This window comes from Bradysia coprophila, chromosome X (genome assembly GCF_014529535.1).
Source record: "Bradysia coprophila strain Holo2 chromosome X, BU_Bcop_v1, whole genome shotgun sequence".
In the NCBI taxonomy this organism is placed as follows: domain Eukaryota; kingdom Metazoa; phylum Arthropoda; class Insecta; order Diptera; family Sciaridae; genus Bradysia; species Bradysia coprophila.
The window spans coordinates 5513550-5533325 of record NC_050737.1 but is presented as its reverse complement, the minus strand read 5'-3'; the positions used below and the strand labels follow the sequence as shown (position 1 = coordinate 5533325).

Sequence of the window (19776 nt, the reverse complement as noted above, 5' to 3'; positions counted from 1 at the left end):
TACACCGCAATTTTTTGTTCTCAGTATTTCCACAAGCACCACAGATAGTATAGATGGTAGATATACACAAGAGACAAGCATTACGTGATTGAAAGTTTTGCATAAAGTACGGTGTAGTATATTGCTGTGAGATTCACAATGTATGCTGGGTGGAATTTCCGTAAATGAGAGTGTACAACTGCTTGAGTTTCAATCTTGTTTGCTTGTTGATTATTTTTTTATATCTCCGTCAACATCAAATGCAAACAAAACCATTGTGTGGCTAAATTTTTATTACAAATTCTTGTGGAAATTATCTTCTCATTCTTTATAATTATGCTACGTTTTATCCCAAATGAAGACAGATAGAAGTACTCAATACACTTAACACCGAAAGTGTGCGATTATTTGAATTATAATGACTTAATTGATGAACGTGATGGAACGAGATTCAAAATTTTAATTTCCAAAATAAATTCAAAATCATCACAGCTACTTGAACTTTAGTCTATAAACTTGTAGTACAGTAGAGACTATCTATAAATTAGGACAATCTAGTGATCAAATCAGTTATCAATTTTTCTGTAAAATGAGGAGAAACTTAAGTAGCTTATTTGTAATATTCGATAACTGCTTTGATCAAACTGTACAGCTGAAAAAAAAAAAATTATAAAAAATACGCAAGCTTACCGTTATGGAGTTACACCTCCCATCGTTTGATATCAACGTTACTACAGATACACATGCGTACGCATAGATTAATACATGATCAGGATGAGGAATGAATAAGATTAAATCGCAATCGCAATCGCATAGTAAACAAAGTTGCAGGGCTTGGCTTTACAGAAGAAGTGGCCAAAGTGTCGCTAAAAATTCAGGATTCATATTACCCCTAGAAAAACGTTTCAGGAAACGAAATCGCATGCGCGGTATTTGATATATTTGCGCTACAATTTTATTTCGTTAAAAGGTCGAAATGGAGACAAGGATTTTCTATTGGCTGAAACGATCGTGACACAAATACATACGTTTAATGCTTTGCTTTCTGTCATCAAAATCTTTGGTCAAATAACAATAAGAGGAAGAAATTATGATTTACAGAGCCTAACATTCCAAAACCAGCCAATCAAAGAAAGTTTTCCAATAATTCTGACATTACTCAGTGATTAAAACGTCTGACAATTTGAACACTGGGAACCTTAAAAAGTTGAAATGCATCAACTTGGCAGGTTTTAGAATGTAAGTCACTGTATTCAAAAAAGTCAATCCTACAGACTATAGAAACTTCAACTCAACTATGAACGATAAATAGATGTCATGCCAAGCGTCAGGGACGCTTAGAGCTTCCAGTCGATCTTTACCAGACACCAAGTGCTTAAAACTCTGCCGAAAAGTATTCTTGCCCATGATTATAGATTCAATTCGAATACTTTCATAATCTTTTTAGAGAGTTTATAAGGAAAATGACATTATCGACTACACTACGGGTTAGTGACTTTTGTGTTTGTGTTATGTTTTGAGATTTTCTGGGATTTTCTTCTTTTGCCCTTTAGGAACAGCATTTATAGGGTATGTTTTACCTTGAGGACAAATATCTTTTTGAGGAGCAACAGTTATTACTAATTTATTATCAGGATTTTTTTTTACAAAAATTGAGGAAAATCCAAAAATAATCTCTGACGAAATAGTCCTAATTAATCCCGAAAATTATTCTGATCTCGATATTTCTCTCATCTGTTTATATAACACATATTGCATTCCGTAAAATTAATATGTGAGGAATTCATGCTTGACGTAATTTGATTTTACGAATCAATAGCACCGGATTCGAACCATGGTCAAAGTTTATGATAATATGATGGGGAAAACATTAAACATTTTTTCCGAAATACCGAATCCAGTCAATTAATTAATTTACCACAATTTTTCGATATAATCTACACAATGTGGAAATTTGAATTGTTTCATAATTCGCATATTCCGGTGCATTTTAATTTTTTTGCGTAATCTATCATTCATTTCCCACATTGTTGCTAAACTACAAATGTATATTAGGAGGATGGATACGACGCATATAGATCTGTAACTACTAGTATATATATACAACATACACAGGAAATTTCGTATTGTACAAAGTGAATATTTATACTTTTAGCATGGGAGAGTCGTCCCTTCTCGTGACTATGAATAAATTAGAACCGAAATACTGAAATATAAATTTGAAAGTTAGCATTATACAATTCAAACTTTTTTGTGTTTTTATTAAAATATTGTACCAAGCACTTTTATTTGGATAAAAATGAGTTTTTTTTTTATTATTACCCAAATGGAGGTCGTCACTATTCAACTGAATGCGTATAATATAAGTGAACGTTCGGCGAGATTATTTGATGGTTGTAATTTTAATTAATATTTTAATTTTGTTTAGAAAGAGAAAAGAATTCCAGTTAATTCCATTTAAACGTTAATTTGAATATTACTTTGCACCTGCTCCTTTGATAAACTGTTTTCGGTGTCGTTCAGAATATTTTTTTTTGTGGCCCATATCCGCTGAAAACATTTTTAGATAGAAATTGTTACAACTTGATGTGCTTCATCTTCTTCTGGTGGTTTCTTTTTTATTTGCTTCGGTACGCAAAATTTAAATGAAACGAAATGTTTGAATAAATTATGACGTATTTATCACTATATTATGGGAAAATCCGTATATTTTTTATTCATGAGTGGTTTAACTGTCTGTCTGGGCAAAAACTTGTATTGTTGTAACTTGTTGAGTAAAAATGCATAGCTTTTTATGTATCAAAATATAAAACGGAATACGACGAGGCAACTGTGAATAATTTAATTTTGGAAGTTATTGCTGCAGCTACATCGTCGGTATACAATCATCGCTCATGGGAAGATATTTTTGCGACTTTCACTTGGAAAATAATTAAGAAATTAAGCGTGCTAGATACATACTTGGAAGAAAGTGGTTATCGCCTGATGAGATGTGGCAGTTGAGAAACTGTTTTCTAAAAATATAGTTGACTTAATCAACACCTTCTTAACAGAACCGAATATATGGAATTATCTTGGTAGTTCTTCATTCGAAATTGTGCGAACAAATGAAGGAGGGAGCATTTTCAGTTTAAATTACATTAGTACCTTATTTAAAGCATTGTGAATGGGTAAAAATATGACTATTTCGGTGAACTTCTAGCCTAATCGTTCCTATGCCCAAAATTATTTGAGTAGTGGAATTCTGTCTCAAATTTATGAACAGTACTTCCGTCGTGACACCATCGTAGCGATCAGGAGAAAACAGTTTTTTGATGTTTTCGTTGCGTTTCGGATATAGTTTCGGAACATCTAGAATTTCACCGAAATAGTCCAATTTTTACCAATTTTTTCAACTGCTCATATCAAAGTGTGGATGCATTTTGAACCCAATAAGACCATATTTGCCTGAAATGACACACCACACGACCTTTTACATTCCACGTACTTTAAGAAATTTCCATAAGAACAGTGCGTGTTTTTGAAGTGTCTTTGGCTTCTAGGAACGAATACCTTTTTAGGCACATATAAAAAAGTCCACTAGAAAATGCATCCGATTTCGGTAGTTTTTTTTTTCAAAAGAAATCCCTCATATCATACATGTTAGGCGTAATCGCTCGTGCCTGGAATTCTGAAAGAACCCGTTTGAACAAAATTAAATCCATATCAACCCAGTTTAAATCTTTAATCCACTTGTAAAAACTTAGAGCTGCATTTGTAGATACCGCAAATTTTATTTTAATTTTATTTGCTGAAAATGAAGAAGGAAAAACAATTTTAATGACATCTCGAGTTCGGTCAAAAGCTGAATAGATGTAAATAATTGCCGATGCATTTCCATGATGAAACTCTTTTTCGTTTCAAATTGTTTGAGTTTGGTCAAGGTTTATAACCCTACATCGAATTCAATGTGTCTTCTAAAATGGTGCAGTCTGCCATTTGACAAAAGGAAAAAGGAAATGGAAATGAGACAGTCGCAATTTTAAAAGGTCAAATCATTATTCTTAATGCAGTAATTGATATGTCAGCAATTTGAAGATATACAATGAAGCCATTAAAATCGATAAATCGGTCTTTAGAATCGAAACTAATGAATGAAACGATGTACTTTCAAATGATTTAAAATAATCGTGATCGTAAGATGCGTCCCCTGGCATCTGGAATTGATAATTTCTTTGGTGACACTGTATAAAGTACCAAAAGGTATATAGAATATTGCTTTTACAATTTAGTCCAATTGTTATATAAATCAACTGGAATTTCACTTAAAATCCAATGAATGGGACAACAATTTATTTCTTCAAACTGTACAAATCAATGCCCTTCTTCACATCGTTATTAAGTGCCTGATACTTTGACGAATGTTACGACAAACTAATGTTTAACAATATTATCATCGTTGGTGTTCGTTCATGTTTAATTGCCCAAATAAACATTATCAGTATACGCATAATTAAGTCTCAAATAATCAGAACGTGTTTTGTGGTACAGTGTTGGATTTATATGTAAATAACGTGGACAATTATTATATGGGGAGACAAAGTCCAACAGAAAATTGATATATTTTCGATAAAATATGAAAATTGTTAATGTATAGCCGCAGACCACTATTCAACACAACAAATTACCGGTAGTAAAATAACATTAACAAATGACATCCTATTGTTTTCTTATATTGGGATGTTATGGTATTCATTGAACATTCTTGGGAGGTGCGGGAAACGTAAGACTTACAGAAATGTCTTAAATTGAAAACTTTCAAAAAACTCTAACAAATTTGAAAAAACTTGTAATACGTTTCACAATAAATTAGTGTCTCAAAAAATCGGTTGAAATTTACCCGAATTTTCCATTTTCTGGGACTGAGACTCGAATTTCGTCACATTTGCCATTTGGTTGTTTAGATCTCTATATGCATAGAATGGAGGGATTCTTTTGAAAATCCACATATCAAAATCGGACCGATTGCGTCTGGGATGGATATACACATAGTTTGAAAGGTCTTTGCCAGGAGACCTAAAAACAGGCTTCAGATAGGATCGAGCTACACCTGGTTGCTGGTGGAAGATCTCCGAAGGTGGAAAAAGGGTGTTTTTTATGGCCGCTAAATATGAGCGATGTAGTTGAGAGTGAGTTCGTTGGAAAGCTGAGGTCAAGTGCTTTTAGGTCATGCCTAGTTTGAGAAAATAAACAAAATCTATGTGACCTTTACACAGGTCTGATGACGGTTAATGTGAACTTATGCACATTTGCCAGTCACATATCGCAAATTTGCCCGAAAAACGTAGATTTGCCCACTTGTGTCACTCATATGTCCACATAAAAACAACCTGTCTGTGTGGTTTCAATGCATATCTGGGCACATTCAGGTGTAACATAAGCGAATGTGAGAAGCATTCTGTCAAATGTGCGGTAGCAACGGCAAATGTGCCAACATTTGTTTCACATTCGTTCCACAGATGTGCCACATATGTTACCACATCTGTGAAACAAATGTGTTTCACATTTTGTCACATCTCCGATATAACTAGTTTCTAGGGTCATGAAAAAGGAGATTGAACGAAGAGATGTGGCGAACGTTTCATTAGTAACTAACAACTAAAGCAAATTGCCAAAAAAAATCCAACATTAGGTACCGAATATAGTTTAGTTTTTCACACAATATTCATGATTCCTGCACCTCCCTGTTCCGGATACAATATACTTCCGCTCACGAGGACATGTTTTTTTTTTGTGAGACACTGAATATTATACACATTTTCCCATCCAGATTCCCTCACTGGATGCGGATTTATCTAGCTCAAAAAAACTGTTATCTCATCTGAATTTGAGTTGAACTAAATAAATTTCATTTCAGAATAAACATCCGAGGATTATCGCGTACTCGCGATTGGTTTTGTGTGCTTCATCAATTGTGTTTCGTTGTTGTTGTTATTGTAATTCGGCTTTGAAATTCAAAACAAATCGCGGAAATACATAAATTCAATAATTTAATTATAATTAAGTTGTTATAAACACCCAATCATCAACTATCGAACCGTTCCAAAACATATTAGTTGCATGACGATGACATGACAAATTCAAAAATAGAGTTGAATCAATCAATCAAGTTATAGATTTTTTTTTGTATGTGAAAACAGTAAGCAAAAAAATATTTATTTTTTTCGAAGTTAGTAGCCAATTGATCAATTACTGTAATAATGGGTATCTATTATTAGCTTGTCCATACGATCGCTTGTTCTCTTCTTGATATTTTGTTGTTCGTTTAGCAAGAAAAAATCACCAGCGATGTTGATATTAATATTAATTCAAGACAATGAAAACATTCAAAAAAAATTTGTGTTTCAATTTACCGGACATTATTCACTATAAACAAATTATCAAAGCAAAAGAAACATTGTTCGATGGTGTTTAGAAGAGGTTGTAATCTCTTTAAGCCTGATCAAACCGGTATCTAGCATGTACAAAAAAACGTGTTTTTAACAATTAAAATAAAAAAAAATGAAGAAAAAAAAACATCTTGTTAAACGAACAAGTCTTAGTTGTGTTGACATTAAGTTGTAATAATAACGTAGCAGGTGGACAGCAAATGCTCTTACGCTTCCTACTCCTACATACATCGTAACACAAAAGAATTTACCTAATTAAAGAAACAAGTGCAAATGTTTCAGACAATGTACCGAGATATTTACGATCGCTCCTTTTAAACGCCTAAAATGCATTATCTCTTATAAAAGTAGAAACAATTTGACAATGCGAACCTTCAGGTAATATTTAAAAATATGAATGGAAGTTAAATAGATTCACCAAAAGATAATTTGACCAATTCTGACCGTTAAGGTCATCACTAAATCTCACTGAATAGCTGCAATACTTGAAAAGTTCCGTAAAAGCCGTCACGAAATTTCAGTTATTTTATTGATGACTAAATTCGACGATTCTACGGGGGCCAATTGTTCCAATGGAACGTAATTGACCCCATGGATAATGATTTTATTTATTGACGCTTTGCACCGGCTTAAAGGAGTTCATTATCCCTGAGTGGACAGAACAAGGGCCACATTCTCTGGCCTAAGTCACGAATATTAATGGACGACCTTGAAACTTTTCAAAAAACTCCGATTATATTTCGATAATTAGTAACAATATTAAAGAATTGTGTCAAGTCTTCTTTAATTCCGTCAATGATAAAATTCATGATGTTGATAACTAGTGGTTGGATTTTTTTATCGGTTGGAGTCGGCGTTACGTGTAATTCAAAAGATTTGTTGTTTTTCTATGTTAAATCGCTATATTTCGATCCGCGTTTGGATCATCATCAGGCTACGGGGAGAGACATTGCATTGGAAATTATTTTTCTTTTCATTCAAAATTTCCAACCATTTTGCACCCACGGCGAATAAACAAAACAAAACGTTGATAACTAGTGACATTGAAGAATTCAAGAAGAACGAAAACTAACTGATGAATATCGAAAATATAGAGGCAGTTTATTGATGTTTATCATTTCGCAACGGCGAATCAATAAATCTGTTCGAAATGATAAAATAGATTTTTAATCATCAATATTACTTCAATGTAAATTAATTGTTCCAGTGCTAACACAGGGCCAATTTTAATAAAAATTCTTGAAAATTCGTTGCACGCATTTTAACAATTTTAATTGTCAAAAAATAGGCCTAGAGCGTACAGTTCTTCAAACGAATTATTCTTTATGGCACGCAACCAATGCTGAAGAGGGAAGACAGAAATGGATTTATTTTCCTGCATTATACCTGAGAAAATTATTTTTTCCCATTATACCAGTGAATCTGCCTCTCTCCTTCTATTTACTTTCCACTTTCTTGATGTTTACCAGCCGCTTCGTCTCGACAAATGAAATATTGATTATAACCCATCTCCAATCTCCCTTATCATGGATGTCTTTTGGGTGTTTCTAGTAAAACAATAATTACAAGGTGGTTGAGATGCTGCTGTATAATGTTTAAGCCTTTGCTGTAACCACTCGATCTGCAACTGCCCTTGTTCAAAGTATTTTCGACCAAGGCTATACAACATCTATTACTTCATTGAATTTAGAACACACTTCTCTACATAAAACAACTCCAGATCTCCAGACATAGATTATTGTTTATAACAGCTGACTAGGTTTTGCGAATTCGATTATGTTTCGACTATCATGGTCATTGTTGTGAAAGAAATTTATTTATTCAAACCGCACCAATTGAGCAGACATCATAAAATGTGTAATTAAAATTGCTTTTACATTTTCAATAAATTTAATTACATTTGTCTCATCATCTATTCGAGTGAATGACAGAACAATTATGCGGACATAAACCAGACAGCAAATAACACCACGACACAACGGTTTAATGTCGTTTTTACGCAATGGATTTATTTGTACTTTCCTCTTCCATATTTACACACACTATGGATGCTGTTGTTGTGCTCTTAGTGCAATTTAAACTATGAATCATTCTGAATCGTTGGTTTTATGACAAATTCGAACAAATGAATTACGCACTGTGATGGTAGAGTCTGTCGGGCTCATTTAGTTCTATGATTTGTTCAGTAAAACAACCTCTGAAGAGCATCATTCTTTAACACGTTGAAGTTTAGCGAACAAATTAAGTAGTGATTGCGTGTGCTTAAACTATATATATACAGTTCAATATCCACCTTATTTACGGCAAATAGAATAAATGTAGGCGATTACTGCTACAAATTTTCTGTTTATGTGTTTTGCTTCAGTTTCTGATTTCTCCATATCAAAATCCATTGCAAAATTCACAAAAAAAAAACCAGTAGATCACGAAACAGAAAATGTGTCGATTTTCAAAATTCCGCGAGTGTACCACTGGAGACTTTCTTTTATGGAAACGAACACTTCAAAACGAACATCTTATCTTAGCATCTTATCGTTTATTTTAGTGAGTCTCAGCTACCGACATTTCATAGTTCGTTAAGCAGCATTTCAGTCTCACCACAAATAATGATTGCTCCTTAGTGACTGTAGAACTGTTTAAATCGAAGAAGAAAACATTTACTTCACCCGTATATTTTCTCGGCTGCAACAGCATTTGTCAGTATAGTCGCTAATCAAAATTCTTGAATCAATTTCCAGTAAGACTCTGACTGTTCCTTCTATTCTATGTCTTTCTGCAACAGAAACAAACTTTCATTCCAAATACAACGATTGGACACATACGCTTAAAACTCTAGCCTCATCATTTATTAAAATTTTCGTTCCTAATCTCCTCATCTTTCAAATGAACAGAACAAATAAAAAAAATTGGTCAGCTTCCAGCCTCAATGTTTATCTTTTATTTTCATGTCGATAAGAAGTAATTTAATACGAGTGAATTTTGGTACATAAAACGAATTTTAACTCATCCGTACACAGATGTAATCGCCGAGTAATACACAATACACCAACTAACCGATATGAATGTTAAAGTTTTTAAAACCGATGTAAACTAAAAACTAGTAAGAGTAGATATATATAAAAGTTGTACGGTTTCAATCTACTCGTCGTCGCTGTGTGTCGTTCGAAGAAAAAAAAAATTGAAAGAGAAGTTTTACAATATAAACATCATCGCTAACAGTTAACGAATTTGAGTATCTTAGGAAAGACGTGTGTGTTTAAGCCAGATTTTTTTTGGTGCTCCTCGTGTTCGGTAGCATACATTTATTAGTCGATCGATCGATCGAGTTTAAATTAAATTGAACGAGAGTCGGAAATTTATTGTGAACTAAAATAAAAAAAGGTGGATTTTACGTTGAAAAGGCTTGCAAAGGTTTTTTTTTTATTGTTGTTACTGGTTTATTCAGTTCATCGAAGATTCGGTATAATCGATGCTAATTTCAGTCACGATTAAAATTTTAATTCGTGTTTTTGCTTTGTGAACGATTTATATAGTCAGAATATTACATGAACATTTTAACTGAACAAAACGTCTTTCCGATCATCTGATAAGTCCATTCTGTTTTAAACGTTTAATCAATTAATTTAGTGATTTATCAAAATAAAAGAACGTCCGTCGTCGTCACAATTTATTGACCGAACGATTCGAAGTGATTTATTGTGATTTTAAACCACATAATTTGCAAATTTTATTTTTAAATATTTTTTTTTGTGGCCTATCCATTGGATGATGACTCGGTGACTGTTATGAATTTGATCCGTGATTGAAATAAGGTTATTATCTAATTTATTTATTTTAATCTTTTTTTTATTATTATTATTACATTGCTTAACTAATCAATATAGAATTAAGGAGTGAGGAAAAGAAAATATTTGCTCGACGCTTTGGTGATGGTAAGGTCATACCAGTCTCCACGTATAAAAGCTCACTTAATATCATTTCACACTTTTGATGTTTATAATATGCATCAATGTGATGATGATATTGTATTTTATGAAGTCAGGTATGCTATACACCATATCATTCAATGTGTTAACCGTACTCGAAGTGAATGAGTCTCTTGAATTAATTAAATGGTAAATTGATTGATAAAATTTGCATGAATTATACCGACGATGAAGTATGTGTGAAGTGATTGCTGGCTTTAAGATTTTCTCGTTGAAGAGTGTACGAAAAGTATCTCATTTTATTCTGATTTATTGTTTTCTTTTCTCTGTTATGAAAACTGCGCCTTGTGTCTGTAGTAGCATTTCTACACAGACTTATTTTAAGCTAGTCGGTAAAAACGTTGTTTTTTTTTTATTTTGCTTTTTAAAGGATTATTGAAGACATTCTATGCTGTACGCAAATTGTTTCGTATAATGTTCAGACATTTCAATTATTCTTGCAAAATTGTACCGTCAAATGCATCTGAGATCTCGATATTTGTTAGTTAAAGTTTTGAGTTATCTATAAATTTGAGTATAAGACTATAAATTCAAATTCTGGCTCGGAATAATCAAACGCTCTACGACCAATTTTAAGAAATATTTGATTAACGTTTTACTAACAATAATGACATCGTGATCTATAACTTCTTATGTTTAAAGTAAAGCGTATCGTTTGATGCAAAGTCTTTTACTTCATTTGTTGTAACTTATTCCTTGATAGATATGATAACTCAAATTGGAGCTCGTCGCTTTTTTGTCGTCGAAAACGATAACAGTTTGACATCCGTTCCCAAAAGGGCTCGTCGTACTGAATGAGATTTTGAAGAAAAATTCTTAGAAGAAAATCAATTTGCGAAAATTCAAGAAAATGTATTCTAATAACGTTCTGTAAGCATGAGTGGTTCTTTAAATTGAGTACTGAACCTGGACAGTATTTCATACAAATTTTGGCACTGCAAAAAAAATTGGAAAAGTTTTTCACACAAAATTGTACTCTATTTGGCAGATGATCACTAATGCTTGTAGTGCGTTGATTCTACGAAAAATAGTCCGTGCTTCAGTATATTTCATGGAATTTAATTCATAAGACAATGTTTAAAAAAAGTTGAAACTAACTCAACATTGCACAAAGCAAACTCTCCGATTCATTGTCTAAAAAAACATTTTTTTTTCAGCAAGGTGAATGAGGTGAACTCATTGTTGTTTCTCATTTTACCTTTTGTGTATTTTTTGATGACCTTTTTCAGTTACAAAAACTAATGTGAAAAGCGGATATACATTTGATATCACTTCAATTAAGTAACTAAACTTGTTCAAGCCACACAAACAAACAAACAAAAGATTCAATTCAATCACATGGATTAATGTACTTGCATCACTTCATGCTAAACATCGAGCTACACATTATTGTTTTTATGTATTTTAGATTGAATGTGAAGCGCATCGCAAAGGTCAACGAAATTTATTTTGTTTTCTTCTTCTCTAAAGTTATTTTCAATCTCCTACCAACTATCTCATCTAACGATCACTCAACAACTTTATGGTAAACATACATAGATGGATAGAAGTGTATAGTATAGTTGAATATAATTTAGCTGATATTATTCGCGGTTGGTTCCAATATACCGAATATAACGAATGCCAAATATTTGACATTCATAAAATTATTGGTGACATCACGGACAAATTACTTATAATATAATCTGCCGGTTTCGAGCTCCGCAAAATGAACTAGACGTCGTAAAAATAATTGTCAATATAAATATAAATGGGTCTTTTTAAAGTGAACTGAAAGACATTTTTATAAAATGCTTTCTGTTGTTGATGTTGAAAGTAAAAATAACAAACGAGATATTGAATTTACAAAAATTTTATCCGACTTGAAAACAATAATAATGATAAACTTGTTACAATTTCATATTTATTTTATACACATCATACCTAGTGTACTCACATGCGACCTTCCAAGACCCAGTTCATGATCTAGTTCATGTTACAGCACAATGGTGGTATATTATATTTTCGGCTTGAAATGCTTATTGTTATTAATATTTTTTTATTTATTATACTAGAGGAGTAACCCCGGCTTCGCTCGGAACTATAATTTGAAAATATTCAGATCCGTCAAAAATGAATTTTTCCCATAAACTGTTCACTCGTCAAAAGTAAAAATTTCCAGAAATATTTTTACGCCTCAAAAATGTTCAAGTCTTTCCTCTGTTAAAGAACACCGCGACGCAAACTGACAACAAAAATCACGGGGCAATAATAATACATGAAATGATCAAAAATAGCGCGTTCTTCTATCTTTTCCTCAGTAGCGAGTATGCCAAGTTTTAAGTCTCTAGGACCTTTTGCCTGACCGCCTGACAAACAAACCAACAAACAAACATTCAACTTTATATTATAGATTTCCAAGTCGTTGTCCTATGGGACACTACGTTCAGTTTTATAAAGAATGCATAGTCGACAAAGAGTAGTATATATGGAAACTCGATAGAATTTTTGTTTGTGTAAATCGACAATTTTTGTTATTGCTTATGGATTATATTAGTTGTGTTGTAAGACAACACGACCTTCGTTTAAGACTAGCCTTAACAGTGTCGTTGAATTCGCAGTAAGAAATGTAAGTATTTACAAACTATAAAAGTCGATGTTTCTCAGACGATATGGCTAGGCGATATGTCTGCTAGCGGTAGATATCAATCAATTGAAAATGAAGACTATGACCGTAGAATGGCTAATGAGCAAGAAGGTGTAACCGCATGCGATATTTTTTTTTCTTCAGAACATATTGCAGTCACCAATGGCGTAGTCGAACTAATATTTCGATGAAATTAAAAACAAAACAAAAATGATTTGTTCATAACGTAAATTATATACCGGTTCGTTATGCCTTGCTGAGGGCCAAATAGTTTAAAATAATTTCGCAAAAGTTATTGAATTTATGGGAAGATATTCTATTTGTTAGCTGAGACGATAATGACCAACTGCAATAGTAATGATGCAAGTTTAAAAGAGGAACTTTCAAACTTTGATAAATAATTTCATTTTGAATTTGGAATGTAATTTTAGATAGATGCTTCTAGCACCCAGGTCCCAGGCGTACTTTAGGCACGTACGTCTGAATTCTAATTTTCTCTTTGAAGCTTCATTTAAATTTAATGATTAAATAAAAGTATCAAACAGGCATGGTCTAATGACGGCCTGGATTATGGTAACGCCACTTTTTTCCAATAACAAAATGTGCTGAAAGATGCTTAGAGGGATTCTTCTGAAAAACAGAAGACCGACATCGGACGCATTTTCTACTGGAATTATTTACATGTGCCCAGTAAGGTATTCGACCCCAGAAGCCAAAACCACTTTCAAAAAAATTCTTCGAAGCTTGTGTGGCTAGTAAGAGGTCATCAAAAACCGAAAACTTGCACTTTTCTTTCAAAAATTTCTCCAGTTACACGTGCCGAACATGGTCGTGTGGGGTGTCTTTAGAAAGGTAATTGCATATACTTCCGGGGCAAGTAAGACTTATTGGGGTTAAAATTCATCCACACTGAGATACATGTAGTTGAAGTTTTCAACCGAGAAAAGACTGAAAACTTACACTTTTTTTACAGAAATTTCTCGAGGTATACGAAACGTCCATGGTCGTCTGGGGTGTCGTTAGAAAGGTAGTTGCATATACTTTCAGGGAAAGTAGAGCTTACGGAAGTTTGGTAGCATCTTCGATTCAATCGCTTGCAAACTCCAATAAGACCCTATGTGTCATTTCTAGCATCTTGAAGAGTACCAAGCTGGACGAAGTTCATTTACTTCAATAGTTGTTACTTTTCATTTTAATTTTTTTTTATCGTTTCTTATGTATGATTTATTGGTTACAGTCGAAGAAACCGAAATCTATTTTTCTTCGCCTGTATAATGATATGTAATAAAGTTTCTTTTTCTTTAGAAATTCACTTGCATTCTGTTTTGTTTTTGTTTTTTAGAATGGAACGAAGAAGTTACATAATTCATTAAATAGTGTAAATTGAAAGCCGATTATAGTAACACATCTGCACAACTTTCTTGTGCTCAATTGAAATTCAATGACTCACTCAATAGCATTCAGTGTCGCGCATATTGGTGATAATGTAGAAGCTCATACTGTCTGTGACTGAATACCTGTTATGAAATTGGTTTGTCGTAAGTGGCCTATTACACATCTAGGGAAAACGGAAGAATTGATTGAGACTCGGGATAAATTAAAATGTCAGGTTCAAGACTTCATACAAAAACTCGACTTTTCAATTTTTTAAGACATTCAATAATAGTAGATTATTGAACTGGTCTACTAAATGCGTTATTAAATGAATTTTTTAATGCATACCAGAATTCAATACAAACAAAAATCATATTCCTAGGAGAGCCGCGTGTATTTCATGATTAATTTAGTGTCCTTTCATCTTGTTCTGAAATGTCACCATTCGGACCACCTGCAAGTTAAAATATTATAGAGAGGATACCGCCTTAATGCTCAAAACAAACCAGGCATTGAAAACGTGTTTTGGTCCTAGTTTTCATTGACAGATGCAGCAATCGCGATTTTGAATAGAAAAAGTTCTAACTTCATTTGACAGTTTCGAAAATTTCGTCATGAAAAATAGGACCAAAACACGTTTTCAATGCCTCGTTTGTTTTGAGCATTCTTCTCAACGAATATACACAAAATTACTAATAAACAGGAAGTAATTAATTAGTGAAAATTGGTAGTGAAGCACAAAAACAAACAATTTCGAAACAAAAAACCGATCCATATTTCGAACACATTAATTGTTTCTGACGATGTGTTCGCCTAATTTATAGTATTGAACCAAGTGCATGCCACAATACCAAATATCTGTGTTCAAAGGTCTTCTGCATATTGTCTGAAAAGATAGCCCACAAACCAATAAATTCGACTAAGATGCTGAAACTCCATTGAAATTGTGCGTTGTAGTTAAGAGCCTTTGTTCATCAAATTGTCTTCATTGATGTGTACAAAATCCTTTGAATGCTGTACAAGAACTCATCATCATATTCAAATACAGTGTAGGTTTATAGGATGTGATTGAAGGCAATATATAGTCATTCTTTGTTTGACCAAACTAAATTAAAATCGTTTACATTATTGGAATATTATGCATCCAGTTCCAGTTTCAATCAAACAACAAGCAAAGTCGTCGACATTGAATTTTGTTGCTGGCAATACATATAAATTCTATAAAAGTTATTGTCTTTCGAAGTTTTTTCTTCTTCTTTTTAACAAAAACATTTTTCAGCATAAGTTTATCTGGCTGCTTCACAGCGATTTACTAAATTTTACGTCTGAGCACAATGAGCTGAGAACTCAAGTTACATATTTAGAAAACGAGTAATTGCACATTTTAAATAATAAATAGATGACGCGTTATACATACAACTGATAAAACAAGTAGCAACAGAAATTTTATTATTTGTTTTAGAAACGGAATCGGCAAAGTTTGCTGCATTTGCTATTTAGACAGTTTTTTTGTTTAAGAAACTAATAAATTCTGTTCCATCGAATGCGTAAAGACATTAGGTGTTTTTCGTACACGCCATTTCTGTCTGTAGAAGTAATAATGTCCAGCTACATCTCATTGTTTATTTCAATTTATTTTAAACTCTATTGTCATTGTTTCAATTTTGCTTTTGTTAAAAATTTTACTCCAAAAAAGCTGTTCTACTACTTAGTATTCGTCATTGCACTCGGTCATTATATGTTTTTTACAACCAAATCTTATTCATTGGCTCACGTATTTGAATGAATGACCTACCTTAAATTTTATCTTGAATTTGACACGAAGTATTTTTCATACAGACAAAACTGACAGAATATATAGCAGTCGCCGATGTAACAGATAAATCTATGGAATGCGAGATGGAATGTATGTTTTTATGTGACCACAAAAAAGCTATTCATCACTTTATTCCGTGTCAATCCAATTTATCTCACATGTCAATTGTCCCCGTTAACAGTGTGTATATACACATGTACGTTAAGTTTGCAATGTTGATCAATATTGAGGTGGGACGATTTGGAACATAAACGAATGCTAAGAGCTACTTTGGGGTGACTGTACCTCTCAATTCTGTTTTGTTAAGTGTTTGATTACACTGATGGAAATGTGAATACCGTCATGTTTTCTGATTTGGAAGGTGTTGTTGTTATCTTAGTATGCGGCTTGGATAAAGGAAGCCCTTAAGAAAATAATATTTTGACGCAGCGCAACGCACTTCAAGTAAAAATGCTACGAGTTACAATTGCCAAATAGAGTACTATTTTGCTAAGTAAGATCTGTTGAGTATATTATTAAGACGGATTTTCCAATAATGAATAGCTTCTCTTCATATCAAAATCCTGCATATATCGATACTATTTGCTAGTACTTAATCAAACGTTCATCTTCAATACTATGAAGCCTTTTTTACCTCACTCATAAAATATCAGAAACCTATTTTTCTATAAAATGGATTTTTATTCGTTCACTTGCGAGTAACAAGTTCTTATTACACAATTTGTAAACAATTTCCTTCAGGCTGATTGAACGTTGTATAGAAACAATTCTATGAAATAAAAAAAAACGGTCGATAACATTTCCACTCTTATGGAAATATGTTGAAAGCAAATCATTTAGTGATTTCATTTTCGTTGGATATGATTGATACACAAGCATTGTTCAATTTCTCTTTAAAAATTTATTGTTGAATGTTGAATTTCATAAGGGAGTCGACCGTATTATGGCATGATCATATTATATTTGAGGAAGTTTGTTTATCTTCCACTGAAAGTATATATACCTATACATGGGGTCGGATGACCCGTAATAGAAGTGTATTATAAATGGAGCTGGAAGAAAATATTATGCCAGTAGACTACGAAGGAAAATAACATTCTGAGCGCTCAAGGAAATTCAAATTTAGCCAAGTTAAAGATGCAAACGGTTTCGAATATATGCTAGAATTTTCACTCACTACTACTATTTATATTGTCAAATAATGTGTTGACTAGTTCACAATAGAAACATTTCCCAGATGCATTGGGCGCCCATTGGGAAATTATGGCTTATGTTCATTAAAGAAATACATTGGGTCGTTCTACTCTTACGACTTTATTAGTCTTAAGTATAAGGAAATAATAGAAACTATCCATGCAATAGGCAGACATTGCACTACCGGGTCGTCGGCTTTTTCATAGGAATTTGTTTTGGAATCGCTGTTCGCTATTATTTCAGCTGATTACTTTATTGTCAAAGCATGATGATTAGCAGAAGCAAAGTACGGAGAAGTAGAACTAAAATTTCTTACAGAAAAAACTAATTGTGTATGAGAAAAGTTTGACCACTACTTCGAAAGAGCCGGTCATAAAATATTTTCTCTGGTGCCTCATTTTAGTGCATTGGATGAAGTGAACGTATTCCACCAAATTGCATTACGCTGCCCCCTTTCCTACAACCAAACTACTGCGTCTGTAATAAATTCATCTCACTCAACTTGTGCCTTAAGTGCACTCATTAAACAACAAAACAATTAATAAGAAGAAAAAAAAACGTTAAGAAAACAAACAACACGTTTCTCAAATGAATGAACTGTATCACAAATACCATGCATTTTTCATGAACGGAAAAACCCAGAACTTAGACTGATTTGTTTATTATTGTTATTACTAAACCGACATGTAGTTTTTGCTCCTACGACATTCGCAATCAAAACAATTTATATTATCGAATTAATGGCTGGAAGGCAAAATTTTAAATTGTTCAATTTTCGTTTCAGTTATAATGCTGGAATATGGCCCGGAGACCAAAACATGACAATATTTTGAAAACCAATTAAATTTTTTTTTTGTTACAAATTCAACTTTCGTGCATTTGCTTACGGGGTGGCTGTCACATATTGATGGGATAGTGTTTTTATTTTCAGTTTTGTGACAAATGCTCATTCCAATTTTCGCAGACGTCGTACCCTCGTGTCGGAATGTTTGCATTTATCATCACCAAATTTCGCGTCACAGATTTAATGCATTTATCGGACCTGGGGTTAGTGCGTTTTTACGGGTTACATATAAATGATTTATCGGTGCCCCCACATATAAACAAAAATGAATTATTCCGGTCGATTACACGTTGTTGCTATTTTGAAATGAAATATCAACAGAAACTGGTACAACTATAGCAGAAAAAAAATTGCTTACGCTAATCGGAATAACAAATTTTATGCTGCGGAAAAACCAATCTTCAAATGCGATACTAGTTTTAATGAATTTTATATCACTTGACGATATCAATTAACACTCATTGAGAGTGCGAGTATACACCTCTGATCTGCCAAATGTTTTTATAATGTGGGGGATGTTCATTGAGGACGCGTGGCTTTAGGTATACTATGTACCTTTCCACTCGTCGGATATGCTACGTTTGATTCATAACGAAATTGATAAAGATGCATTTACTATCGTAAATAGTTAGAGTCTCACAATGATGGATCAATCTAATCGTTTTAGAAGCGATAAGCGTGTCGCTCTATATTAATCAAACCTACTACTTCTGTTACATAAAATGACGTCTAGTTCTGGATACATAATCTTTTACTTCATTTGTTTTAAGGTTTTACAATATATAACCCAGAGGACATCGCTTACTTTTGCAGTCGTTGTCGATGACTAGATTGTGCCGATTTTAGTAATTCAGTTCAATTGTTTTTCAGGGAAGTATTTTTTTCTGTTAAAACTGAAAAAAAGATCACGCATACCAGGCATATGTAGTTTGTTGACATACAACTCAAATATTTAGTAACGAGAATTTATTTGCAAATTACTTTCAGTCGTTGCCTTTGAAATATACATGTTTTAAACATCAAACAACGCTCAATTGTACCGTAACTGAGTTGTATTATTTTCAGATATATTTTTTTAATCTTTTCTTTTTCGATGAAAATTTGTTTGATAAAATGTTTTTTTTTTGTTTTTTATTTCTAAAAATAAAATTATTTATTGAGTTGTACGTCGAACTTTCAAACGCACTACAATTATATACACACGTGTTTTGGTTATGCCAAAATAAAAAAAAAATGTTTTTTAATAATTCTCTTTTTAAGTAGAACAGATGGTGAGGCAATATTTTGTTCTTGTGTCGGGTGGATTAAATAGTAAAATTATCAGAACGTATTATCTTTATGAATTATTAATGTGGTGTATAATTGAGTTCAAAATCATATAGAACAGCCATTTTTTTAGTGGTTTCAATTCTCTGAGCCACTATTGAGATTAGTATGGTCGGTCACACTCCACCACATATGAACTCATTTAAATATCAATTTTACAATAATTTTCTAATTCAAATATAAAAAATGTCACGGATTGTGAC

General features: G+C 32.8%; 2 protein-coding genes across 6 annotated transcripts in view; one reads left to right on the top strand and one right to left on the bottom strand.

Moving 5' to 3' along the window:
* Positions 1-19776, bottom strand: part of LOC119085137 — a 100993-nt gene that overhangs the window by 7337 nt on the left and 73880 nt on the right. The window lies entirely within an intron of this gene.
* LOC119085108 overlaps positions 9418-19776 on the top strand; it is a 66531-nt gene continuing 56172 nt past the window's right edge. The window contains exon 1 of one of the 2 annotated variants that reach the window (XM_037195400.1): positions 9418-10219. The gene's annotated coding sequence lies outside the window, so the exon portion shown is untranslated. The remainder of the gene's footprint in view (positions 10220-19776) is intronic. The other variant, XM_037195374.1, reaches the window with a different exon arrangement.